Source organism: Eumetopias jubatus, unplaced genomic scaffold (genome assembly GCF_037043125.1).
Source record: "Eumetopias jubatus isolate StellerSeaLion01/CBP00866 unplaced genomic scaffold, mEumJub1_p1.0 scaffold_2, whole genome shotgun sequence".
Taxonomy (NCBI): Eukaryota; Metazoa; Chordata; class Mammalia; order Carnivora; family Otariidae; genus Eumetopias; species Eumetopias jubatus.
This window is the reverse complement of record NW_028274808.1, coordinates 40,173,459-40,201,216: the sequence shown is the minus strand read 5'-3', so window position 1 is coordinate 40,201,216 and position 27,758 is coordinate 40,173,459. Positions and strand designations below refer to the sequence as shown.

General features: G+C 43.1%; 1 protein-coding gene across 6 annotated transcripts in view; it reads right to left on the bottom strand.

Annotated features, from left to right (window-relative positions):
- Positions 1-27,758, bottom strand: part of CSGALNACT1 (chondroitin sulfate N-acetylgalactosaminyltransferase 1) — a 339,564-nt gene that overhangs the window by 102,749 nt on the left and 209,057 nt on the right. Inside the window, exon 3 of one of the 6 annotated variants that reach the window (XM_028124040.2) lies at positions 7,236-7,456. The exons of the other annotated variants lie outside the window; for them this stretch is intronic. The gene's annotated coding sequence lies outside the window, so the exon portion shown is untranslated. The remainder of the gene's footprint in view (positions 1-7,235; positions 7,457-27,758) is intronic. 6 annotated transcript variants of the gene reach the window in all.

The following is a 27,758-nucleotide window of genomic DNA, read 5'->3' as shown; positions in this document are numbered from 1 at the left end:
CATTATATTACCAAAATAGTTTATTTCTCAATTTTCCTTAAAAATTCAATTCCAATATTCCCCTTGGCCCAAGGAGTCTCTCTGCTATAATTTAGAACAATACACAGTTATTAGCACTAAGTTTAAAGTGCATGTTTAGCTCTGGAAGCCTGTTCTGTCTGATGAAAATCTTGGGATTTGTATAATTACTATAATTCTGTGATTAAAAACATCTCAGCTTTGGTATTCAGGCACCTTGCTGTTTTTAATGAAATCTCTCAGATGAACTCATTATATCCAAGTATTAAATTACCAGTGAAAACATGTTATCACGTTATTCTACCATTTTAAAGACTTTTACTTTAAATGGGTTGTCATTAAAGGCAAAATAAGCAAATCAAAAAACAAAAATGGAACATTCAACATTACTTACTGTGCCACAGAAACAAAGGGTGCAATCTAATTGTTATATTTGGAATAATTGTTATATTTGCATAATAAATTGAAATCATGTTGTTTAATGAAGCAATATATTAAAGCTATGGATGGCTAAAAAAATTTAGAACTGTACAGTAATGATTTTGTTCTGTTCCATAAGTCTCTTCAACATCTAGCCCAGCTTTTGCCATTCACTAGTATAAATTTCAAAGTTACTTGATATTCCATTCTTCGGGATGTAAAAGGAGAAAAAAAAACAGATCTTAGGAAGAAATGACTCTTTACAAGAAATAAGAAAAAGCCATAAAAATTATAGCCAAAGAAGCAGTGATGGATTTCTCCTTTGAAAAGTCAGCAGCAGATAATATGCATCAGAAACAAAGTTCTACATTCTTTAACAGACAGAATGTTTTCTAACTATTCTAGCAATCTAATCTGTAAGCAAAACCATAACTGGCTAAACTGTGGAGGCTAGGAGTATGTGCTTCCTAAAGTCAGGCGGCCTATCTTTTGGCTTCTTGCTTCTACGGAGACTTTAGGGTTTTCATTTGGCAGCATAGAACATCATTCTTAAAGCACATGTCCACAATAGCCAAACTATGGAAAGAGTTAAGATGTCCATCGACAGATGAATGGATAAAGAAAATGTGGTATATATATACAATGGAATGTTATGCAGCCATCAAAAAACCCCCGAAATCTTGCCATTTGCAATGACGTGGATGGAACTAGACGGTATTATGCTAAGCGAAATAAGTCAATCAGAGAAAGACATGTATCATATGATCTCACTGATACGAGGAATTCTTAATCTCAGGAAACAAACTGAGGGTTGCTGGAGTGGTGAGGGTGGGAGGGATGGGGTGGCTGGGTGGTGGACCCTGGGGAGGGTATGTGCTATGGCGAGCGCTGTGAATTGTATAAGACTGTTGAATGACAGACCTGTACCTCTGAAACAAATAATACATTATATGTTAAAAATGAACATAGTAGGAAGGGAAAAATGAAGGGGGGGAAATCGGAGGGGGAGACGAACCATGAGAGACTATGGACTCTGAGAAACAAACTGAGGGTTCTAGAGGGGTGGGGGTGGGGGGATGGGTTAACCCAGTGATGGGTATTAAAGAGGGCATGTACTGCACTGGATGGAGCATGGAGCACTGGATGTTATACACAAACAATGAATCATGGAACACTATATCAAAAACTAATGATGTAATATATGGTGATTAACATAACATAATAAAATAAAATTTAAAAAAAAAAAGAGCACATGTTACTTCACCAGTCAGGAAAGAACACCTCAATGAGATGTAACCAGACCAAACATCGAGCGAAACCTATAGGGAAACCAGACCAAACGCAGGGCTAAAAGACACCGTGCAATCTCTCCCTATATCCGCAGAAGTGCTGGGAGAAGTAAGAGTTAACATTTACCATGTGTTTACAGACTTACAGATGGAAAGCACCATGTAATTACCAAAGACTACTACAAGCTGGAGGTGACAGTGAAAATACAGCTTTATGTGGTCACAGCAGCACAGTGCTACTATTTTAAAAAACTTAGAAAAGGCACCCAGATTTTAGACTAGTTCAGTCTTTGGGGGTGGTTGGGAACAGGGAAGGAGTGGAGAGCAAGCTGGAGCCCTGTCAATAACCAATTTTAGAACCTTTGGGAGAAGAGAGATGCATATTCCTATTTTTTAATAGAAAATCCTTGTGTTCATCAGATTTCTTGCCACTTACAATTTAATTTTTAAAAATTTTTTTAAAGATTTTTATTCTCTTAAGTAATCTCTATACCCAACATGGGGCTTGAACTCACACCCCAACATCAAGAGTCACATGCTCTACCAACTGAGCCAACCAGGCGCTCCTCTTGCCACTTATATTTCTAAATGTCCATCCTTACTAATTGCTTTCCTCAATACTTTCCTGTCCTTGGCCAACTCCCAAGGATGGCTCTGTGACACATCTTGTCCCAAACACTGGGTTTATTGATTAGAATGGAGGGACTATCCAAAGCACAATGGTTCTGCTACCATTCTTGCAATCTCTGGGCAACAAAAACCACAGGGTATAGGCTTCTTCACAGTCTACTATCAAGGCAAGACAATGTTGAAGAGCAATGCTTTCTAGCATCCACCCAAGTCTGAGCCCACATAAAGCAAGGTTAGCCTCCAAACTCTCAGAATGGAAAAGCATTCTCAGTGCAGACTGGTGTTCCATCATCCATGGGCCAGGATAACCCTAAGAACATTTTCCCTAGGGTCTCTAGGTAGGGGATTGTTTAAGGAATCTACAGCACTTTCTGAACACGTAAGGTAGAGAATCTGAAAGACACAGTGGGCCTCTGCCAAGGGGTCCAGCAATGGATGGGTTTCTCAGACTCTAGGTGCAAGTTGTCTGACAGCTCTGACATCCTGCTGGGAGCAGAAAGCATCCAGAACATCACCCAGCTCTCCAAATGACCAAGCAGTGACCCAACAGTGAGTCAGAATCACAGTCTACTCCATCTAGGATACTGTTACCACACTTAAAACAAATAGTTATTAAGCACCCACGATGTTGAATGTACTCCTGTAAGAAATTACAGGAGAAGATGAACCAAGCACAAATTCCAGTATCCGCACATTTATAAGCTTATAGTTCAAATGACTATAATATAAGCCTCCTATAGGCAAACACCATTAAAACAGATATAAAGTGTTAATGCTTACCAAACGTACGTGGAAGACAGGGGTGTTGAGACATATAAATAAATACATTTTAAAATGACAAAAGCTTAAAATAAATGGTAGAAATCAACAACAGTTAAGATAAGATAGACAAGTGGCTCTGGGCATCATTTCATCTGTGAGTGGATGCTCTTAGAGGGTAAAACCAAGCCAAGCCTAAGTCTGGTTCAGAGTCCAGCATTTTACCCCAAATGGGGACAGTGGAGGTTAGAAATTCTATGACGAGGACAGAAGTACCTATCCTAAGAAGTGGAAGGATGGGCGTGGGCACTTCACTCTACAGATCCCAGGGAACATTTGGGTCATGAGAGCTGTGTGCTATGACGAGAGCCTGCCAAGATGTGTCTATTAACGGCCACAAGATGCTCATAAGTCACCAAGGATTACAGGACACCCATGGATGCAATGCTGTCAGGGTCAGCAGCAGGCAGAAAGGACAGTGGCTTCACAGTGAGACCAGGTCAGGCAGTTCCACACACTACGATGACAGGCCTTGTGAGCGAAAGAGGAAACCATTCAAGGGGCGGCAGTAAATTCTACAAGACATCTCCACCCTGTGTGCAGGCACAGCCAAGAGGGCTGACGGGGGAAGAAAACAGGCAGGGTCTCCTGGGCCAGGGAGGGGGAGGCCAAAGCCCCGGCACGGCCATGCGAGTCTACTCCACTCTGGCCCGTAAAGTCAGCTCTTTGATGCCAAGGCCACAGGCTAACCTTCAGTCAAAGGATTAGCTGTACTAACAGAACATAAATGGAGGTTCTATCTCTTGGATAAATACAGCATCCTGGACGTGTGTGGAAAAGGCATCATGCAAGAATTCTTATTCAAAGAGCTTCCAAATGCTCTCAAAAATGTATATGTAATGTAAATGCATGTAACACTGTAAACTTCACTCAAACACGTGGCTTCCTTTAGAATTCCATCCATCCACCTTGGACTGACTCTCCCATGCAAGGAGCTTCCAATCTGACCCTCAACATTGTCTCCTGTGGGCTTTCATCCCGCCGTGTGTTTGCCTCCCACACTGTCCTGGGGGTTTGAGATGAGTGGCCGATCACATAGGGCAGAAGTGGAGTGCATTTCTTCAAAATTCAACAGAAAACAGATAAAAAGCCATCATGAGAGCTGAAAAACCCTGAAGCTCACAGTGCCTACTCCCAGTGCATTCTGTTTACGGATTTTCCCAAGGTTTTTCCATCTGCCTTCTCTTAAAGGAAATGAGTATATACAGCCAACTCCTGCAACTGCTTTGTTGAGTCCACAATCATCTGCCTCTTGTGCACAGTTCGTTTAGGGTTGAGGCACTTGCAAAGAAGTGAAAACGGCCCGAAAATGAGCATAAGAGCTCATAATCTCCCTAAACCACATCCACCTGGAAGCGTTAGAGCTGGGGTTCCCAGGTGTCACAGCGCTTTCTGGAACGCAGGTTTCTTTTTCCCCGTGAGTCTTTAGTCAGCATCTTCTCTAGTGCCAAATGCTTTATCCTCGGGTATGTTCCTGACAGAGAATGAAGAGCTGAAGCAAGGAGGGAAGCGGAGCAGTATCACCACCTAAAAATGAAGAGGTGCTGCAGCCGAGTCCCAGATCCCGTGGGCTTCCAAGCGAAGTCGACAGTCAAACACCCAGAGTGGAGTCGAACGGGCCATGAGGAGTCTGAAGTATTCCTCCCTGACCTCATCCAGCCCTGATACCAGCCCCCTGGCCTGGGCCCAAGGCTCTGCCCTCACACAGAGAGGGGGCTACGCGGGCTGTGGCCTCATCATGTCAGCAGTTTTGCTGCTTTCCTCCCCCGACCTTGGGCCTCACGGTCAGCCGTCTCCAAACTTATCAAACATGATAGCACATTCCAGGTGATAAGTAACTTTTGACATATAGATGATAGAGAAGTATGTAAATTTACTCACTTATAAGTTACATACACGTTTTACAGCATTGTTGTATTATGTATTCACAAAACAGCACTCTTAAAATAATGCAGGAGAACATTTTTTGTTTGTTTGTTTTCTCACTCTGATGAACCTTCCTGGGCACCCCCAGGGACCTTTGCTTCAGGGGGTTACTGACCTCCTGACTGTGCTTCGTTTCCATGGCCCCCAGTCAACAGCGAATTCCACAGCCCAGGGCGCCTGCCTTGCTGTCCCCTACTCAGAGTGACCTGCGTGCCTCTGGACCACACTGACTCAGTCCCAGGGTGTCCAACACCTGCCGCCAGGCCACGTCCCCAGACCGCTGCCAGGAACGCACTCCCCTCCCTTCCTAGAGGACTCAGACTCAGCTGGTCTGTTCTGTGAGGTCCTCCCTATAACCTGGCTCTGAGAGCATATTCTCCAGGGACCAGCACAGAGCAGCCCAAAGGAACAGGGCTGACTACCTGTTGGTTGAATACTTCTTAGATGAGAGGTACCTTTCCATCCCCCCAACTCCACACTGGTCTCCTGAAAGAATCATTCCGATTCCCTTTTCCCTACCTCAAAGCAGGAAAAAAGAAATGTGGTAGAAGAAATTGGGGTCTGCTTGTCAGAAAGTAAAGATACAGAGATTAATCACAACCACACAAGCCAAAAAGTCAGGAAACAGGTCTAAACTGTTTCTGCTATTCTCTCTTGTTTTAATTTTGGTTTTTAATTTGCTGGTGAAACTTCAAAGGGAAGAACTGATAGAGGGGGGCTTCCTTAATATGCAGAGATTTAGTGTTCTCCCCCCACCCTCGCCCTCCCTCACTACCTCCAACCTTGTTTCAAGAAGGGTCCTAGGGGATCAGCCAGCACAGGGGGCAGTCGTGGAGCCTACAGAGGGAAAAGAGAGAAGCGTCCTGGCACAAGAAGGCATTACTCAAGGGACTTAGAGTAAGTCTAATAAGGAAACTTTTCCCAGCAGGAAAGTGTCTCCGGCACATATGAAGGGCTGAGTCTGCTGCCAAAACACTGCAGACAGACCTGCCTAGTCTCCGTCTCCCCCTCAGTCCTGCGGGGCTCTCTGCGGCTGGTGGAGCCGCCCAGCCCCACCAAATGAGAACCCCGTGAAACCAGGCTTCCAGAACTCATTGCTCATAATTACAACCACTTACTGAGCATTTACTTCGGGCCAGACATCACACTAAGCACTTTATAAACATTATCTCATTTAATCCTCAAAACAATCTTATGAGCTAAGTCTTATTATCCCCCATTAAACACAAGGAAACCGAGGCTTAGAGCAGTGAAGTCATTTGCCCAAGGTGCACAGGGGCAAGCAGCCAAGCCTGGTTTCAAACCCAGCTTCGTCTGATGCTAACACCCTGCTCTTACCCACTGGGCTATCCTGTTCAGCACCCTCAATGATCCTGGACTGCTTGCTGAGACCCATTCCTCATTCTGCAACCATCATGTCTGATTTGTCTTGCTTCTGAACTCAAAATGAACCTTCCTATTTATGAGCTTGTCCAGCCCCTCAGATGTGCAGTAAACAGTAAACACTGTTTCTGTGCAATTTTTTACCTCCCCATTTAGCTGGGTTTTGCATTTCCACAACGCTTACCAGCTCCGCAAACTCACACTACCCCTAGAAATAATGCCAGTCCCAGCCATGGCCAGTGGGAGCGTTGCCGTGGCCCCGCGGCTGGGGCCGGGAAAGACGTCGGCAACACGACAGCCAGTGCTTCTGAGCAGACGCCAAGAGCTTATACCCACCTATCGGGTTGAAGACAGCTCCACCAAAAAGCACCCTAGTTAAGTCGAATTTTTAATCAACTGAGAGATGTTCTTCTTTGAAAGGAGCAAAAGAGAACATCTCTCTGATGGTTAAGATGCTGGCTGGAATCACTACGGAACTCTTTCCTGCCAAACACTGATTTCTCACTTCTTTCCTCCAAAGCATGGCAAAAGGAGATGCCCAGGCAATGGCCATTCACCGTGTGTCAACGAATACCCTCATGTGTAGGCCAAAGTCAGCCCCGGCATCCGTGCAGATTCAGGCAAAGGCACCCCTCCCCCCGCCAGAGACCACATTCCCAAGGTCACACAGCACAGCTTCCAGGGAAACGCACACTGTTAATTAACAAGGAGGGGACTAATTAAGAGTGAGCAATGCTCACAGCCAAGTACCTTCTAGCTCAGTCATAAGCACAGAGCCCTGAGCAGATGCCAGAGTTGCTGAGTGGTAGCTATCAGCTCCGAGGTGAGGTCAGAGGCGTGAATCACGGCACACGATGCCACGGAGGCTGAGGAGGCTCCAGGATGAGATGAGCCACACGTGAGTTAGAATGAGGGCAGCACAGAGAGGGAAAGTGGACTTCTCTCCTTTCTGATAACATGATCCATGCCCCCTATTAGCAGACAGGAGAAGGAAGAAGAGGATGAGAAATAAGGTTTAATGGGGCACCTGCGTGGCGCAGTCGGTTAAGCACCCGACCCTTGGTTTTGGCTCAGGTCATGATCTCAGAATCGTGGGATCAAGCCCCGTGTGGAGTTCCACGCTGAGGGTGGAGCCTGCTTAAGATTCTCTCTCCCCCTCCCCCTTTTGCCCCTCCCCCTTTTGCCCCTCCCCTCACTCACAAATAAATAAAATCTTTTTAAAAATGTTTAACAAATGCCTCTACCATGTACTGCCCAATGGCTTTAAAACATTTATAGACACAGAGCTCCCAGGTAAGATAAAAGTGTTCACCTGGGTCGTCTGTTCAGGCAGCCCTGGGAAGGGAGGGGGCGCCACTGAGGACCGCCGGAGAATCACTAGGCCTCATGCATTACTTGCTGTCTTACCTAAACGAATGTGAGTCATTGATCCCTGTTCTCTGAGATGAGGAAACTGGGATTTGGGGAGGCCAGTGACCTTTCCACGCAGCTAGCGGGCCTCCACATCCCCAAAAACCACCACAGTCACCTACTTCCATCAGCCTGATGCTGCCAGGCATAGACAGAGCTATGCAACGTGTGGAATTAGAGAAAACCAGCAATGGGAGGCAATGCCCACAAACAGGGCCAAAGAGAAAGAGCCAGAAGCTGAGAATACACACGGTGGGGAAAGCCCTAGAAACAGGACAAAACAGGCCTCCAAAGAGGAGCAGTCCATAGATACCAGTCTCTCGAAGTGCAAAATGGCACTCTGATCTGAAGGTCAGAGTTGGGGGACCTCTGTCCCCCTTCTGCATCTTGGGCTTCCCTAAGGTGGGACTCCCTGCTTGAGTGTGCAAAAAGCGATGACCGAGGAGCCTGTTCTCTCTGGCATATGTAGTCTTCTCATGACTAGAGTGTGCTGCCTTCTCCCAGGGCTGTCTTTCTTCCCCCTCCTCCCCGGGCCTGGGCATCAGTCAGCAAGATGCTGTGCGTGAGTCTCGGTGGCCTCCCGTCTCATGAAAGAAGGGCGTGAGCACTGCCGCTCTCCGCCCCCATCAGACGCTGGAAGGAACCATCACTGGAAACATCCTGCATCAAAGCGGTGCTGACAGCCACTCTCAAGAGTTATTTGACATGTTCTGCTGGCATGTTTGGGGTAAGAAGGGTTAAGAAGATAACTGCTACTTTCAGTCAAGATGAAATAAACAGCCTACCACCTTTCAGTTCTCCTCTTTCCTCCCCACCTACAGGGAAGACAGCAGCACACAAATGAGGGGCTTTCTTTTAGTAAGTGGTTATTATATAACAGGACTAGAGAAAGCACGTATTGTGCAGAATTATTTTAGAAACCCCACGAAGCTAGATCAGCAAAGCCTTCTCTCTTTATGCCATCTCTCTCGATCTGGAAATAGAACCAGTAATAGAGAAAAAATTAACAGGAAGATGTCCAATATTACATAAATGTAAGACGTATTATTATTTTTCACAAAAATAAAACCTCGCACTGACTGCAAGGAGATTCTGTTCCGGCCCACTGCGCCCATGAGCACCTCTTCCAGGTTTCCCTACCCCTTCTTCAGCGCCCACTCCCAATACCCCTCCCAAGCCTATCCTGTAGTCAACTGTCCCTGCTAGAGGGTTAACTGATTATTAAGGTACTTGCTATAAGTATTTCCAGACATTGCTCCTATCAAGAAATTTATCCACCAGAGACACTGTCCTATTTCTACATAAGCTAAATAGCACAGAGTACTTACTTAATCCAAGTTTGTCATACAGTTTAATACTATGTAACATTCACGAACATGTTCTCTGTGTCACTCTTAACATAGTCCAGCCTCTTTCTGTAAACTTTTGCCTTTCTATGATCCCACTCTATCTGCATCTTCCTCCAGCTTCTCTGATGTCTCCTATGATGCAGGTTCTATTAATATCATACCCATTTTGCAGATAAGGACATTTAGGCAGAGGTCAGTCATTTGCCTGAGTCATCTGGCAATGAAACAACAGAACTGGACTTTTCATCCAGGCAGCATGTCTCCGTCGTCTGTGCTCTTGATCACTATGCTACAAGGCTTCTCTATAGCTTGCTACATGCTCAACGGAGGAGTGTTCATAGTAACGGGGAAGAGCAGAAAGAAGGCTGATGTGGGAATGCACGATGCACAGTGCTGGACGGTAAGGAGGCAGGAGAGGAGCTCGGAAAGGGTTTATAGCAAAGAGCCAGGGGTAGAAGAGAGCTCTCACCAGAACCTGACCACGCTGATATCCTGATCTCGCACTTCTGGCTTCTGGAACTGTGAGGAATCAGTGTTTGTTAGTTACACCACTAGTCGATGGTACTTTAAAATAGCAGCCTGCACAGACTACAACCAGCCCTTATATCATGACAGGAGATTTAAACTTTATTCTACAGGTGATGATCAGCCATTTAAGTTTTTAGATAAGAGAGGCACATGATCAGAACTGAATCCTAGCAAATGGGCAGGGCTGAGCCTGGCTGGAGACGGAAAGACCACCGTTAGAGAGAGGCCAGGTAAGAAGCCACCCACCACCTCGGTATTCCAACGAAGGCACGTGGAAGCAGCAGCACGAAATATGGGGGGAGGGTGGATTCAAGAAGGTTTTCTTGGGTACCACCTCCAAGATGTGGATGCCAATCAGACAAGAGGGAGAAAGAAAGTGTCCGCCAAGAACAAGGCCTAGGATTTAGCTTGTGTGACTCATACGATGGGGCTACCACTGAAAAAGCCAACACACAAGAGATTTAGCAGAAAGACAAGCTTGGTTTTGGACGTGTGGACGTCGCACAACCCATGGAATGTCAGGTAGAGGGGGAGGCCTCTATTAGGAGGCCCCCACCCGCATTCTTTGAATTATCTGCACGGGCAAGGGCCTGCTCTGCCAATTCCTGCACCTCGATAAGACTTCACATTTCTATTTGTTTTAACTCTCGAAGCACCACCTCATGTCCCCTTCTATCCTATCAGTACAGCTCAGTGGCTGAGAGGACAGGTTCTAGGGTGCAGACTATTCAGTCCTACAGTTGCTTGGCTTCCCTCAGCCTTAGTTTCCCAAGCACAGGAGCACAGAGAGGGCCTCGGGTCCTTCTGAGAGGAAACAAGATCGTGCATGTGAAGCACCGGGCACAAAGCTCACATGCGAGCCAAAGTGAGGCCCAAGCCCCCACATACAAGCCTGACACTGATGCCATTTCACGGCTCAGAAAAGTCAACCAAGGAGGAACAGCTGAAGTTTATACACATTTACGGGCTCCACACTCCCGGTCTCTTGCCTCTGAACGACACTCCCAAAAGTTCAAATCAAAGTAATTCTCTCACATCCCTATCGTCCCCGTAAAGCCCAGTTTAAAAAAAAAAAAAAAAAAAAAAATGAAAGAAAGAAAGGAAAGGAAAAGAAAAAGAAATCTGTAATGAATCTGAAAAGTTCTCCCCAAACTGCCATTTACACCAAGTGGTACAGAGGGAGTTTTAAAAGGCAATCGCATTGAAAGGCTTAGCTCAGTCTCTGGGCAGAGTGGAAGCGCACAGGGGCGGTTTTCTTGAGCTTCTTCAACGTCCTTTGAGCCTCAAGATGATATAGTTCAGAGCTATGGACATGAGCGCAAGCTGCAAGCAAACTTTACTGACCAGAGAACTGACTGCCCAGACCCTGGGCACAACTCAGCTGTCAGACCTGCTGAGTCACTATTAAAGGGACTGTTTGGGAGAAATCTCAGAACTTCCTAGGATACTTTTGAAATGCCGTTTTCCGGTAGCTCCAAATGATATGAGACAATACACTAGTGTTCTGATTTCACCTGCTGGTACTAGAGATATTCCTGGGGTTCAAAAGAAAACTTCAAACAACAATGAAAGCTGCTTCCCAAAATAAGGCTTCACAACGTCTCTGGTGAGAAGAGTCCCCGGGTTCCCTCTTCTGACTGTACATCATTATCCTGATACATAACAGCCCTCAGTTCAAAGCTGCCCAAGATGGGCAACAGGCATAAAATACCTCTTTCCTGAAAGATAAATTGGAATATTATCCTTTTGATGACTTACGTGAATCCGCAACAGTTGCTACAATTTCTACAACTGCACTACATAATGTCAAAGGAGCAAAACATACACAGTTTGTCCCAGGCTACAGTGACCTACAATGCATTAGGCGCCTAGGGGAGATGAGCCGCAGCTCTGAACACACCACACGCTCAGTCCACACCCACCCTGCTTTACCAGAAAGGGATATGGGACTCTCGTAAGAAGCAAACACTCCATTATATCATGAACACAGAAAATAATTTTTCTGAAATTCTGCACTGATGTGCCAATTATTATGAATTTTATCCACTCATTCATCAAGTATGTATAGAATGTTTACTGTGTGAAAAGGACCATGTCAACTATGGTAGGGGCTAAAGAGGAGAGTCAACTGTCCTCACAAGGGTAATGGTCCCCTGGGAGGGATACTAGGGGACTGCGATCAATCATTAGTAATAGAAACAAAATGCTGCTGTAGTTCAGAGCAGAGAACGACTGCTCTGGTTGGAAGGACCAGAGAACTTTCAGATGAACTTTTCAAGGTATTATTTATTGGGTAGAAATGGGGACACTGGGGAGAGTTTTGGTCTGATTGTGTTTCTTAGTGTTCAACCCTTTTTCATATGCCCTGGGGCAAGGTGAAAAGAAATGCAGTGGGCATTGTGTATTCATCCTTGTTTATTTATTTATTTTTTTTATATAGCTCCTTCTATCTAGAAAGCAGAGTTGGAATTTTTTTCTTGGCACCAAGCTAATGGGTCTCGAGATTGATATAAGTGCAATTATTCTGTGGAATAGTGAGTCTAAGGAGGGTTCAGCTTTTAATGAACATTGCTTTATCTCTATTAAAAGCCTATAATGAGGTAAGACTTTTAAGGACTTTCCTCAGCTACCATGGACTAGCACTGTTGCTTGCTGATGCCTGGCAGATATTTATTTCCATCTGCTGGCTCCATGATACAACACAACGAAGGGTACCTTTGTCATACGTTCTACAGCCTCAGCTTAAGAATCAGACAGAAAGGGGCACCTCGGTGGCTCAGTCGGTTAAGCATCTGCCTCCAGCTCAGGTCACGATCCTAGAGTTCTGGGATCGAGCCCCGGCTCAGTGGGGAGTCTGCTTCTCCCTCTCCCTCTGCTGCTCCCCCTGCTTGTGCGCTCTCGCTGTCTCATCAAATAAATAAATAAAATCTTTAAAAAAAAAAAAGGTATCAGACAAAAGAAGCAGAAGAGAAAACACGGACACGGTCTCCACTGCAGACACGTGTAAAGTGGCACGCCAGCTCTGAGAAGTGATGAGAAGTGACCACGGAAATCCACCAATAGTGTAGAACACAGACTGACCACATCATCAGACTCAATTCGGAAAAGCAAGCATGTCCCTCAGCATGGAACTTTTGTGTTCTTTGTCCAATTTATTTGCCAGGGCAGAAGTCTTCTTCCAGGGCACACAATCCTCATTGCAAAGGTGATGAAAAATAATGTCAATTTTCTTTAAACAAATGTGAAACTGCTTTGCAGAGTACAAACAGAAATACTCACAATGGGTGGTATCCTTACTGCTTTTATCTTCATTATGACTGGCGCTAAGAACCTGCAGACATTTCAAAGGAATATTGCTTGAGAAAACCAAATTAGGAGGTGATAATCGGAAAAATAAATCCTTGGTTACATAGGAATTACAATTCAATCAAGTCTGTTCTCAGATCATTGGCACCTGCCTCTCTCCCCCAGCTCCTTGCTTCCCCTGCCCTTCCCCCTCAGCAGAGTCCCTTGCACCCAGTGCTCGTCTCTTACCCAGCACCAGGTGTGTTCTGAGGGGCCTTCCCTGCAGAGCCCTGCCTGGACAACCCCACTCAGCCTTCCCTCTCCTCTGAGAGAGGAGGGGCAGATGGTAGAGACTGCTCAGTGTGCGGTACAGCTCTAAAAGATGAGCTGAGGCCACCAAAGCCTTGCTCAGAAAGCCGTAGTAAAAGACTCAGAAGAAAGCTGCCACCAGCCTGGAGCACGGCAGCCAGCCCTGACAGCGTAACTGAGTCACAGGAACACCTCGAGCCACAGGTTGACAACCTAAGAAATTTGTCAGTACCAACTGGGTGGGAACAGAGGCATCTCCTCTCTGCTGTCAGCTGAGGGATTCCTGGCAGGGCCCACTAAAGCCACCTGAGGTCGAATCCCACCTCCCACGCACGGGTCCCCTGAAATCCCAGGGCCCCAGTGGAAGGATATGGGACTGAGAAGGTTTCCATCCCAGACGCTTGCATGCCCTTCATAGAAGGGTAGGACAGCCATTTTGCAATGGCCCTTAACTTAAAATTACAGATAAATTTATGATTTACAGATAAAAATTACAGATAAAATGAAAAATGCTTACTTGACTGATAATGATATTACTTAAACTATTAGGAGTCCTAATCTACGATACAATCAGAAATGAAAGTAAACCATTTGCTGAAAATATCATGTAATTTAATAAGAAAATGTGTACTTTACAAACTTCAATCTAAATACTACTTTTCTGGGGTGCCTGGGTGGCTCAGTCGTTAAGCATCTGCCTTCGGCTCAGGTCATGATCCCGGGGTCCTGGGATCGAGCCCCGCATCGGGCTCCCTGCTCAGCGGGAAGCCTGCTTCTCCCTCTCCCACTCCCCCTGCTTGTGTTCCCTCTCTCACTGTCTCTCTCTGTCAAATAAATACTTAAAAATAAATAAATACATACATACATACATACTACTTTTCTGGAATATATCTCGAGTAAAGTAAAATATAACCAGATTAAAAAATACTTGGCTTACTCTTTTCAATACTAAAATTACCAAAGCTCTGGTCATTCTGGGTCTAGACAAAATGTTAACAAAGTCTTCAGACAACAAGTAGCTTAACAAACATTTACTGAACACTCATTAAGTGCCAAGTCAAGTTTAAGGTATTAGACATCTAGTTCTATCTATCAATATAGATAGATCGGTATCTACCCATATATCTATAGATACATAGACAGAAGATCAAAGTATGGATGTATCTATGTACAGATGAGTAAGATGAGCTCCTGGCCTCAAGGAGTTTAAGGTATAGTGAAGGAGACAGACACATGAACAGATAAATCAATGAACTAATTGCTGTATAGAGAAGCAAAAGGTAAGGAGAGATCAACATAGAGCAGGAGCATTCAATCCAACCTAGAGGGTTCCAAAAAGGCTTTCTGCGAGAGATGACACTTGAGGTAGGCCTTGAAAGAAGAGTGTAGCAAGGCAGACAAAGAATGAAAGAGCATTCCGGGCAGAAATAACCAAATGGCAGAGCTTGGAGGCATGAGGCAACATGGTGCATATAGACCATGCAGGTGGATCAGGGTGGCTGGAATGTGGGGTGAAGCTGTAGGGTCAGGCTATGGAGACCTGGGACATTGAATTTAGGGAGGAGATTATGAATTTTGCCTGAGTCATGTGAAGTTGCAGTGCTCTGAAACATCCAGGTAGAGATGGAGAATAACATATGAGAGAGGAAGTCTAGCCTGGAGATACAGATTGGGGTCATTGGGAAAAAATGGTCATCAAACCCTGAGAGTGGATGAGACAACTTAGGGAAAGTACAGAGCAAGAAGCACATCTGGTTCTGAGTCTGTAGAAACTCTGACTCTGAAAGGCCTCCAACTCCATCCTGTTGTGAACGGGAGAGAGAGGCCCTGCGTGGGTCAGCCTGAGCACGACCAGAGGTACCCATGACTGAGGAGATAAGTCTGCTATCCTGGGTCCAATATCAGGAAGCCCATTTTCGCCACATATCCAAACTATGTTCTTCAAATTAACCTTATAACCAAGCTGATACTTTGGTCTCCCTCTGCCTGAATTCGATTTCTCAACTTGTTCAGAACTGAGAAAGAAAAAAAAAAAAAAAGAAAGAAAGCAATCCCCTGATGATCAGAAGCTGCCTGACACACCTAGCAAGGCCATGTATTCTCCTACTAGACATAAACCATCTCAAAGAATACCAGCCTCAGACAAGGTTACTCTGAGACCATAATGAAAGAAACAAAATAAGTCTACTTCATCATTTTGTCCAATCACAAAAACAAAGTCAATGTGTCACCCACAAAATATCTAACATCCCTTTCTCAGCCAAAATGATTGATGGCTACTTCTTTACCAGTTATGTTATCTTTATTCTAGTCTCTCAATAGATAATATTTATTGAGATACCTAATCAGAGAATTACTCCTGCTCTCTGACAACATCTATTCTGGAGTAAATCTTCCCTTCTTCAGACTCTCTTGCAAATTATCCAACTAAAACCCAAATCCACAGAATAGGTTCTCTCTACCATCCTTTTACTGAGACCCCAAGATTCTCCATAGCGTGTGTTCTCAATTGCTGCAACAAGTAATAAACCCAGTGTGTTCAAATACTGCGTTCCTGATGGTCCTTGGCTGGAGGATATTGACAAAACTCAGATGAGGAAGATAAATACATTGATACCTTAAGACCCCACAAACACCAAGGTCATAAGAGTAGTTACCTTGTATGAGTGGGGAGCGGTATAGAGCCTTTGGAAGCTCTATAAGGAAGTAAGTGTTAATGTTGTTAAAATGTTATTTCTTAAACTCGGAGAGTATATGGGGTTATTATACTCTTAATAAAATCTTTCAGTTTGAGAATTTTAACAATATTCTTTTAAGAAGGATACAATATCAACAATGTCAGATGCTGCTGAGAAATCAGGTAAACTGAGAACTGAAAAAAACACCACTGAACTGAACCACATGCAGATCACTGGTAACTCAGTGGAAAACTCGTCTAGTGGACTGATGGGTACAAATGACACAGGAGAGTGGATTAAAGAGTAGGAAGGAAATAGAGACAATTAATACAGGAACTTTTTCAAGAAGTTTGGTTGCACAGAAGAGTAAGAAGGCAAGCGATAGCTGGAAAGGTATGTGACAGGGAGAAGCCCACGATATCCACGTGAGCAATGAGGCCTCTGGGTCTCAGCTCAAGACAGGTAGCAAGTGGGTGGGAGCTGAATCCTGAAGAGGACCCTGTTTCCCTCTGCTTTGTTTCACTTTAGGATTTGGGCTCTGATTAACACTTAATTGACCATCACCACAAGCCCCCTTCCCCATTACAGAGTGTAAGTATGAAGAACAGGAGTGAATGAAAAGATGGTAAGCGGAAATGGTGCTGATGCACTGAACCCCTTTTCCTTCATTAACATAGATAACTAATAGACTTTGCATGGATTTGTTCAGTCTCTACACTTATAAATCATAATGGCAATGCATCAAATTTACTATAATTCAGATACAAAATTCCTTCCAAAAAATTGTGGAACCACTAGCGAAGCAGAAAAAGGCAACTGTCCACGAAGTTTGCAGGACTTTACATCTCACCTCGAAGACAGTCTGAGAAGGGGATGGGGGAAAATAAGAGTCACACAAAATGAGTGAGAGGAGCAGTTCTGTCCAACACAAACACTGCACTGCAATCGGGCACCTGCGAAGCTACTGCGTCCGGTGTGGCTAGACCGAGCCTGCCGTGCTCTTCTCTGCCACTCCCCATAGCAACGTGCTGCACGCAACCCGTTCACGCCTGAACTTGAGCTCTGCTCTGGGTTCGGTGACCTGGTAGAGCTGCCACTTCCTACTAAATGAAATGAAAAACCTGACACTGATTCCACAGAGCCGGAAACTGGGGACAGACAAAGTTGTTTTCTAAATCCTCCTGACATGCTACTAAGAGATCAGATATCTATCATCCTTATTTTAGCGATGAAAAAACTTAAATCCCCAAAGCACAAGCTTTCTAGATGAATGTAAGATAATTACTTAATCAACCTGTCAGAATGTTCACTCCTATCGGCACATAATTAAGAAAGGAAATGGATGTCACATGGAATAGATAATAATTTCTCCAGGCTGATCAGACATACACCGGACTAGTGAAGAAACTCCAGAAAGCGCTGCTCCGCCCGACGCAGATACACAGCTTTGAGTGGATCACTCCATTTATTTAAGATCTCTTATCTGGGAAAATTCTAGGGTTGGACTAGATAATTTCTGACGTCCCGTGTGGTTCTCCCCCGTCAAAAGTTATGATTCAGTTGCATCTCCACATTCCCTTCCTAGCACAGTGCACCAACTAAATAACCCTGGCAAACCACAAACCTTCTCTAAATTTCTCAAGTGTGAAATGCTGGTAAAACCTTACTCACCTTCCGGCAGTTGGTGGGAACACCTCACCTCTTCAGAGTGTAGCCAAGGTGAGATTTTATGTCAACTATGACTTCTTTGGAAGAAGAGAACTTTATTTTCTACAACTGAATTTAACTTTGCTTTCATGCCCCAAGTCTGCATGGAGCAGCCTGCCCATCCTATCCTGTTCAGGTGTGCTCAGTGCAATCCAGTGATTCTTCTCAGTCAGATTCGAGGGTTTCTGCGTCAGGCACTGTCTAGTACAGAGCTCAATCCCTTTCCAGCAGACAGTGCCCCAAGGTTTCTCTCACCTGAGCTTCCCCCTGGATGCACAGGCTCCTGGAAGGGAGAGGAAGAGCCTATCCCTTCAGAACTCCTCTACTTCTTGCCTGCTGTCTGAGTTCTTCTTTTCTATTCTCAAGAAAACAGTCCTCATGCCACATCCTGCATCAACACCATGGTCGGCTGCAAATTCTATGCTTAGGTGGTCAGTGCTGGCTCATAGGGAAGCACAGATCCTTTCCTGTTACCGTGCTATTTCCCTCCTTCCCTCTCTCAACCAAGCCTTGCTTCTGGAAATCAAAAATGCTTGCTTTCAGACTGTCTCACTCTGGATCTTAAAACAAACTCCGTTTGATCCCAGAAGCCCAGCCTTCTCCAGAAATAATAAAGATCCTGGTTGCAACTGATGGAAAGCTGCAGGGCAACGAGGAACAATTAGGGGTTACTGGGAATAAGAACAGGTTAGTTTGGTATTTTCAAAAACACTGTCCGTGCTACCAAAGCCTTTTGGGTATGTCCTCTCTTTGCTATTCCCTTAAACAGCTCGCTACTTCAGGTTCTCATCACCACAAAAGGGCTGCCCCCACTCCACATCCTGCTGCACAGCTGCCAGGAGAGTTTTCCTAAACTCACAGCTTCAGTCATGACTAAAAAAAGTAACTGCCTGGAAATTCTTCAGGCTGACCTTCTCAGTGCCTCTCATGTGGACTTCTCCCCACTTGCCTGTCTTCCCACCAGGGTCCCATGGTAAGAATGCCCCGATGACAGCTGGAACCTCAAGAGGTGGTGAGCTCCCCATCTCCAAGGCTGCATGTGTCGAGGCCAGTTAACCCCTTGGCAGAGATGGCGTAGAGAGTTGGGGGTCAGCTCACACGCCTAGACTCCGAAGAACCTCAGCCTGGACTGAGGGGCATTCATCCCCCCTTTCTCTCTACTGCCACAGAAGCAGCAAACAAGCTATCAGCTGGACTCGGTAGTTTCCTAGGGCCACACCTTTGCTCATGCTGTAATTTTATCTAAAAGGGTGTCTTTTCTTTTTCATTCTTTACTTTTAATATACCCTTTTCCAAACCCTACTCCTTCTTTGAGACTGACCTCAAATGTCAGATTCTTCATGAAGCTCTGCTTTACTGCTATATATTCTATCCTGCTTAGTCTTCAAGCACTTTGATTTCATCTTTCTCCTGCCTCATACCATGTCTCAGAACATATATTTTTATGTGCTTCACATCTTTCTAACAGATGGTAAGCCCTTTGAGAGCAAGGATTGGATCCTGCACATTTTGTACATCACCAGCATAGAGAGTATAGGATAACATTCAGTTCCCATTTGTTGAGCAACTACAATATATTCAGAATGCTCCTTGCTGTGATAGTATAGGAGAAATTTTTAAAGATCTCTTCAAGGAATATGCAATCTAATTGGGGAGGAAAAATTTAGATATATGAAAAACAAAGCTTAAATGGTACTTCTTAAAAAGAACAAAGATGACTGGGTATTTACCCCAAAGATACAAATGTAGGGATCCAAAGGGGTATGTGCACCCCAATGTTTATAGCAGCAATGTCCACAATAGCCAAACTGTGGAAAGAGCCAAGATGTCCATCGACAGATGAACGGATAAAGAAGATGTGGTATAATATTCCACACAATGGAATATTATGCAGTCATCAAAAGGAACGAGATCTTGCCATTTGCAACGACGTGGATGGAACTGGAGGGTATTATGCTGAGTGAAATAAGTCAATCAGAGAAAGACATGTATCATATGATCTCACTGATATGAGGAATTCTTAATCTCAGGAAACAAACTGAGGGTTGCTGGAGTGGTGGGGGGTGGGAGGGATGGGGTGGCTGGGTGATAGACATTGGGGAGGGTTTGTGCTATGGCGAGTGCTGTGAATTGTGCAGGACTGTTGAATCACAGATCTGTACCTCTGAAACAAATAATACATTATATGTTAAAAAAAAAAAAAGAAGAAGATAACAGGAGGGGAAGAATGAAGGGGGGGAATCGGAGGAGGAGACAAACCATGAGAGACGATGGACTCTGAGAAACAAACTGAGGGTTCTAGAGGGGAGGGGGGTGGGGAGATGGGTTAGCCTGGTGGTGGGTATTAAAGAGGGCACGTACTGCATGGAGCACTGGGCGTTAGACGCAAACAATGAATCATGGAACACTACATCAAAAACAAATGATAAAACGTATGGTGATTAACATAACATTAAAAAAAAAAAAGAACAAAGATGTTCTCAAAACCATCAGGGGAAGAGAGAGAAAATCTTCAGTATTCCCCAAAATACAGCCTCCAATATTTTCTGGCAAGTCTCCCCTTGCCCTCCCCTTAGACCAAACCCACGGTTCTGAGGTACTCACATCCAGCATTTGGTCCTCTTTCCTTCCAAAAGTCTAAATCTGGAATAAGTATAATAATGAAAACATATCCTTTTCAGTGATGTGTGAAAAACAGAATAAATTTGGTTGAAAAAAATCACACCAGATATTAGCAAGCCCGTGGTTGTATATAATATTCAGCTGCATAAGAGTAGTTATATACTAAAGAAGCAAATTCCAGAGGAACCCAATGCTGATCCCTCACATTGCCATAGATTGTGGTGTGTTAGTGGAAAACACACCGATCAAGACCCTGCAGAAGCCATTAAGCCAGGGGCCAAAGACTAAATGAAATCTACCAAGAACTATTTCTTGGCAGAACTAAAGGCAGAAGGAATAGAATATTGAATCACAAATGGAAAAGCCCCAAGTGACCTAAACTCACTCGCACATATCTACAATGCAGAGAAAATGACAGTTTAAAGGGGTATAAAAAAATGCCTGGAAGAAATCTATAATAATAGGCAGTTTATTAGAACTAATCTTGCAGTTGGAATAATTTTTCCTCTTCAAGTCGGGAGTTTGTAATCCAAAGACCTGTGGTGATTATAACAATAGATTTTGTGTATATCCATTGCACTTCACAATATTTCCCCAGAAAAGAAACTTCAAGTCCCAGAAAGCTGCCAAAATATAGTGGTGGCTGACATGGCCAAAAGATGTTTTCAGGTTAAAGTAAGTGAGCAGAGTTACCAGTGAGGACCAGAGGACTGTTTAGAAAGAAGGACAGCAAATGTATCAAGCCATCTGTGGTAAGAAAGGGAAAGTGTAAAGAGATTGGTTTCTAATATAGTTAACATTTTTAAACCTATTTCCAAGTCATCAGCCCTGTGCCTGTTATTTACAAGTAGACTACATCATACAATCAATAATAAAGGAAATAGTCTCTCCTATGTTTAATTTTATGAAATTATTAGTGAAGCTTTCCAGTTCTCTAAGAGCCTACAAAAGTTTTTTAGGTTATTCTTTTTTTTTAAAAAAGATTTTATTTATTTATTTGACAGAGAGAGACACAGCGAGAGAGGGAACACAAGCAGGGGGAGAGGGAGAGGGAGAAGTAGGCTCCCCGCCGAGCAGGGACCCCGATGCGGGGCTCGATCCCAGGACCCTGGGATCATGACCTGAGCCGAAGGCAGACGCTTAACGACTGAGCCACCCAGGGCCCCTTAAGGTTATTCTCCTAGCACCTCAAAGAAGGCTGCATCATCCAAGCTGCTCCTTAAACTATTTCCAGAACCAATGTTCTGAGATAACTTAATATTATAATTCCTGTTCCAATGAAAGCAAAATGGGATAAAGGTAGATTACTTCTTAAAGCAGACCTCCTTGTAATGGAAAATTCATCAACTAAATTCTCCTGATTAAAACGTTTAGAAAGAATATATACTCATTCTCAAAATCACTAGTTCAATTAAATGTCCATTAATAACAACAAAAATATTTTAAACATTTCTAGTCATTTAAACTATAAACCCACATTAACAAGTACAAAATAAGATTTTGTATCTTATGAATGAGGTAAACATAATGTTCCAATTCAATTTCTGGAAATTTAAAAACTAAACAGGATTCCAATTGTAGTATGGCAAGTTGAACTCATGTAACTAATCTAATGTAATACACCATCTTAGTAGGCTATAGAAGGAAAATCACATGATCATATCAATTGATGCGAAAAAGCATTTGACAAAATTCAACACGCATTCATGATAAAATCTCTCAGGAAACCAACCAACAAACAAACACAAAAAACCTCTCAGGAAACTAAAAATACAGGGAACTTCGGGGCACCTGGTTGGCTCAATCGGTTAAGCGTCTACCTTCAGCTCAGGTCATGATCCTGGCGTCCTGGGATCCAGCCCACATCTGGCTCCCTGCTCGGCAGGGACTCTGGTTCTCCATCCCCCTGTTCCTGCACGCTCACTCTCTCCCTCTCTCTCCCTCTCAAATAAATAATAAATTCTTAAAAAAAAAAAAAAAAACAGAATACAGGGAACTTCCTCAACTTGAGTATCCACAAAAAACCTACAACTAACATCATACTGAATGATGAAACACTGAACTGGGAATAAAGCAAGGAGGTCCATTTTCACAACTTGTATTATATCTAGTAATGGAAGTTCTAGCTAGTGTAATAGTCAAGAAAATGAAATGAAAGGCACATAGATTGGAAATGAAGAAACAAAACTGCCCATATTTGCAGATGACATGATTATCTATATGGAAAATACAAAACCAAGTTGTATCCACATACTATCAATGAACATGTGGACACTGAAATTAAAAATACAACAGCATTTACAATCATGCAAAAAGCTGAAACACTTGGATGTAAATCTAACAAAACATGACCTGCATGCTGAAAACTACAAAAGGCTAATAAAAGAATTCAGATATCTAAATACAGCAGATCCTTGAATAACACAAGTTTGAACTATGCAGGTCCATATACATGAGCATTTTTTCCAATAATTACAGTACAGTACTGTAAATGTATTTTCTCTTCCTTGTGATTTTCTTAATGACATTTTCTTTTCTCTAACTTCCTTTATTGTAAGAAATCAGGATATATACGTATAACATATAAGATTTGTGTGAATAGACTGTTTATGTTATAAAGACTTCCAGTGAACAGTAGGTTATTAATAAAGTTTGGGGGGAGCCAAAAGTCATACTCAAATTTTTGACTGTGCAGGGGATCAGTGCCCCTAACCCCTGCATCGTTCAAGGGTCAACTGTAAATGGATTCATAGGTTGGATTCATATGTTTTATATTCATGGATTGGAAGACTCAACATAGGAAAAATATAAACTCTCCTCCGATTGATATATAGATTTAATGCAATGCCTACAAAAATGCCAATGAAATTGTTTTATGCATATAGTCTAGATTATTCTAAAATTTATATGAGAAGACAAAGGAACTAGAGTAGCTAAAATAATTTGAAAAAGAATAAAATGGGAGGAATCAGTCTACCCATTTCAAGAATTATTATATAGCTAGATTAATCAAGACTGTGTGTTACTGGCAGAGGCACAGACACACAGACTAATGAAACAGAATAGTGAACCTGAAATAGATCCAACTGATATGCCTAAATGACTTCATAAAAGTGCAAAAGTAATTCAATGAAAAATAAAGAGCTTTTCAACAAATGATGCTGCAGCAATTGAACATCAATAGCCCCCTCCCCTTCCAAAAAGAATCTCAACCTAAGTCTGATAACTTATACAAAAAAAATTAACTCAAAACGGGTCACAGATTTAAATGTAAGATATTAAACTAGAAAGCTTTTAGAAAAATATATAGGAGAAAATCTTTGGGATCTAAAAACTAGACAGCGTTCTTTGACTTGACATTGAAAACATAAGAGGAAAAATTGATAAACTGGACTTCATCAAAATTAAAACCTTTTTGCTCTGCAAAAGACATTGATAAGCTACATACTAGGGGAAATATTTACAAACAACATATTCAACAAAGAACTAGTATCTAGAATATATAAAGAACTCTCAAAACTCAACAGTAAAAAAACACAATCTAATTAGAAAATGGGACAGACATTCTCCCCTGGTGGGAAATCACCCAAGAAGCCATGGCATTGATCTAGGCAAAAGATTACTGTGGTCTGAATGAGGATGAGAGTAATGGACATGGGCAGAAGTGAATGAACTTGAGCTTTCTGTTGGATGTAGGATTGAAAGACTGGGCAATTTAGATGGGAAAGTGAGAAGAAGGTGTTAGGGTTAACATGAGCCATGGGGTAGTTTCATTTCCTGAGCTGAAGGAGACTGGGAAGAGATATGGGCTAAGAGGAAAACCAACGAGTTGTGCTGTAGGCAGGGCAAGTTAGAGGTTAACTGTGAGAAGATCGGTGGAAATGGCGACGTTTATATGATACTCTCTGCGTACACTTGGGTAGGGGTTATAAAGTAGTAAAGTAGGTCTCTACCCCGTCCCCTTGCTCCCATGATGCCCCTGCACTGACTCACCATCTCTTCTATGGACCCACCAACCTTGCGCATTCAGCCTTGTACACATTTATCTTCTCTGCCTGGAATGCTCTTCCTGAGACCTCCACCCCTCCTGGCTCCCATCTGTCAGGTCTCAGCTGAGACATTTCTCTTTAAAGACCCTGTGCTGGGAATACACCAGAAAGTAGTACTTGACCCCCAGGTAGTGTCTCAGACATCTGTTTCATTTTCTTCCAAGAAGAAACTCTCTGAAACAATCTCATTATTAATTTTCTTCTTTACTCTCTGCCCTCCCCTGCAAGAAAGTTAAATCCATTAGAATAGGGATATTCAGTGTCTTATTCTCTGTTGTAATCTTAGTGCTTAAAACAGGGCCTGGCATTCAGAAGGCATTGAATAAATACTTCTTGACTGGAAGGGAAGAGAGAAAATTTACACCAAGCCTTCCATAAATCATGAAAATCAGGAGGACTATTAAGTAGACAAACGTCCTCTTACAAAATGTCAAGGGATGTAATGGAACCAAGACTGTCCTGAGAAATATATGTTTTCCAGACTAAAGGAGGTGGTAGTCCTGCACTAGCCATACCTGAACCATGCATAGTGATATGTAACAGCAGTATTTTTCCTTAAGAAAAATGTTGAAATGACTGATATTGGAAATGTTAGCCATGGTGACTGTGATTGCCCCCGACCCATTCTATGATGTGATTCCCTTCCCACATCCCCTGCTGAGGGCATAGTCTTGGGCTGTTGAACACAGATGACCAGCAAGATTGTCTTAGAGGGCAGGAGAAGAAAAGAAGAGACATCGAGGACATAGTCTAGAAAGAAAGTGTGTCAAGAGGAGTTGTAAGTAGCTGAGTGCATCAGCCTCCTCCCTCTTGAATGAAGAAATAGTGAATTTGTCAACTGGTTAGTGGAAGTGACACAGAGACAGACACAGAAGGAGTAGCAGAGCCACAAAACAATAGATTAAAGATCACAAATCCCTGATGCTAAACGGGTAATAAGACAGCATCTCTACAATTGTCATAGATCCTGAGAAATAGACATTTTTGGTTCCCATGAGATTTGTGTCTCCTTCATGTGTTTCTTTAAACTATTCCGACCTGGAGGCATCTGGGTGGCTCAGGTGGTTAAGTGTCAGACTCTTGATCTCAGCTCAGCTCTTGATCTCAGGGTTGTGAGTTCAAGCCCCATAATGGGGCTTAAAAATTTAAATAAATAAATTAAAAATTAAAAAAAAACCACTATCCCAGCCTCACATGATATTTGGGAGTTTGTTCTTGTTACCAAAATAGTCTAACAACCTAAATATGCAACCAAAAATTCATGTCCTATCCAGTTAATTATGGTCCTTCCATCTGTTGGGTTCCTGTAGAGATGCTTAAAATGGTTGTTGGAAAGGCTGGGTGGCAAGAAGGATAAAAGCATTTATGCTATTATATCACATGGGTCAAGATGATAAGGTAAGGTCTTCTACCGCTCTCCCCTTGCTTCCGGGGTTCCCCCACACTGGCTCACTGTGCAAGTACAAAAATGACGAAACTTGAGTTCAAAGCTTCTGGCCATAGTAAATCCTTATAAATATCCATTAGTGAATGAATGTTTTGCACTATGCTTACAACTAAGGAGAGACCATTACATATAAGTAAGAGACAGAATGGGAAAAAACATCAAAAGGAACATTTTCAAACTTTATAACATGGTAGGCCAGCTTTTTTGTGACTGATCTCCCTCCACTAACCTCTCCTGCCTCAAGTCTCAGCCCTCACTTCCTGGATTCTGTGCTGCAGCCATACTGATTTATGTCGCAGATTTCTCAATGTGTCACATTTTACCCTCACCTGGAGAGCTCTGTTCATCCTGTTTCCTTTGCCTGGGAAGTCTTTCCTCACCTCCTACCACCTCTGCCAGAATAATCCCTATGCATTCTTCATCAGCTTCCATGCCAATTCCAGGAAGTTTTGTGGGACCCCCCTCACACTGTGCTGCAATTGCCTGTTCACTCAACTCTCCCACCCCCACCCTGTCCCCAGACTGCAGGCCACTAAAGAAAGAACTCAGTCTCATTCATTGTTGCCCCCACCGTAAGTCAGGCCATGCATCAGTACATTGGCAAGGCCACACATATTTTCTCTGGGTATACAGTAATAAAGAATTTTTGCTGTTGTTAATTTGGCTCATATAGATTTTCAATGTTTATTTTAATAAAAATATATTTTTGTAATAGAAAATAAATATAACTCTTCAATATTTTCGTATTCCTATTCCTTAAAATGAATGTCTGGACTGGATGGAAGCATGGAGGGCCACTTTTAAATGAAGTCCCTTTAGGATCCTGTCAAATAATGCTTTTGGCAGTTCTCGCTTGAATCTCATAGCATTTGACAGAAAAGGTCTTCGGTTATCAGCAAATACTGGAATAGAGACAAAACGTGCTTATACAAAAGAAGAGGAAACTGGCATGGGCAGATTTTATTATGAAAAACATTTCCTATCCAAAGAGATTGTCTAGTTTTTGATGGAAGGAAAAGGAGTATTTAAATGACAAGGAAGTGTTTTCTGAATGTTCCCTTCTGTGAGCCACTTGGTTTTGACAAGAATTTTATTCCAAGTACCCAAGAAAGAAGAGAGAAAGCACAAGAATACATGCATGTGAACACATGTGCATGCACACATGCACACACACTCACACACACACACACACAGCGTTCCTGTTCACTGATGCCTATTAGATAAGTCCAAAGGAAAACCATTTAAATTCCCTATAAAGAAAACTGTCAATAAAATGAGAGCTGTGTCACTTAAGCCAAACCAAGAAGAGAAGTATGTTCATTTCACTGAAGATTAAAACTGTATTCGTGGCAAAGGGATCATCGAATATTTTCAACAGCAGGCTCAATGGCATGGTCCATCTGACAGTATCCCCGGGCCCAGATCTCCCAGCCTATTTTCCCCTTTCTTCCACAAGCTTCCTGCCCTCCCTCTCTTCAACCTCCTCAGGCTCTGAATGACACCTTGTGAAATCCTAATGGAGTGACAGAGACAAGGGATGATGATTAATCTCTGTGTGGGGGGGGGGTGTAACACACTCCTGTTTCCTGGTATGAACACAAACAGGCAGCCACTTGTGCCTAGCTGCGGCTTCACCACTAGGTCATTTTCATTTATTTCCCTAACCCAAACCTCTCAGTTCATTTGATTTTTAAGAATAGTTGTTATTCAACAAAACAAAACAAAAGAAGAAAAACATAATTTCTAAATTGTTTTAGTTGCCTAAATGGCTCCAAAACTGTTGGGTTAATTTTATAAAAGTAATGATTCCCTAGATTCCAATTCTGTTTCCTGATAAATCTAATTTCATTTTCATACTTCCAACAGTGAAAGATCAGAAAGGTAAGAGC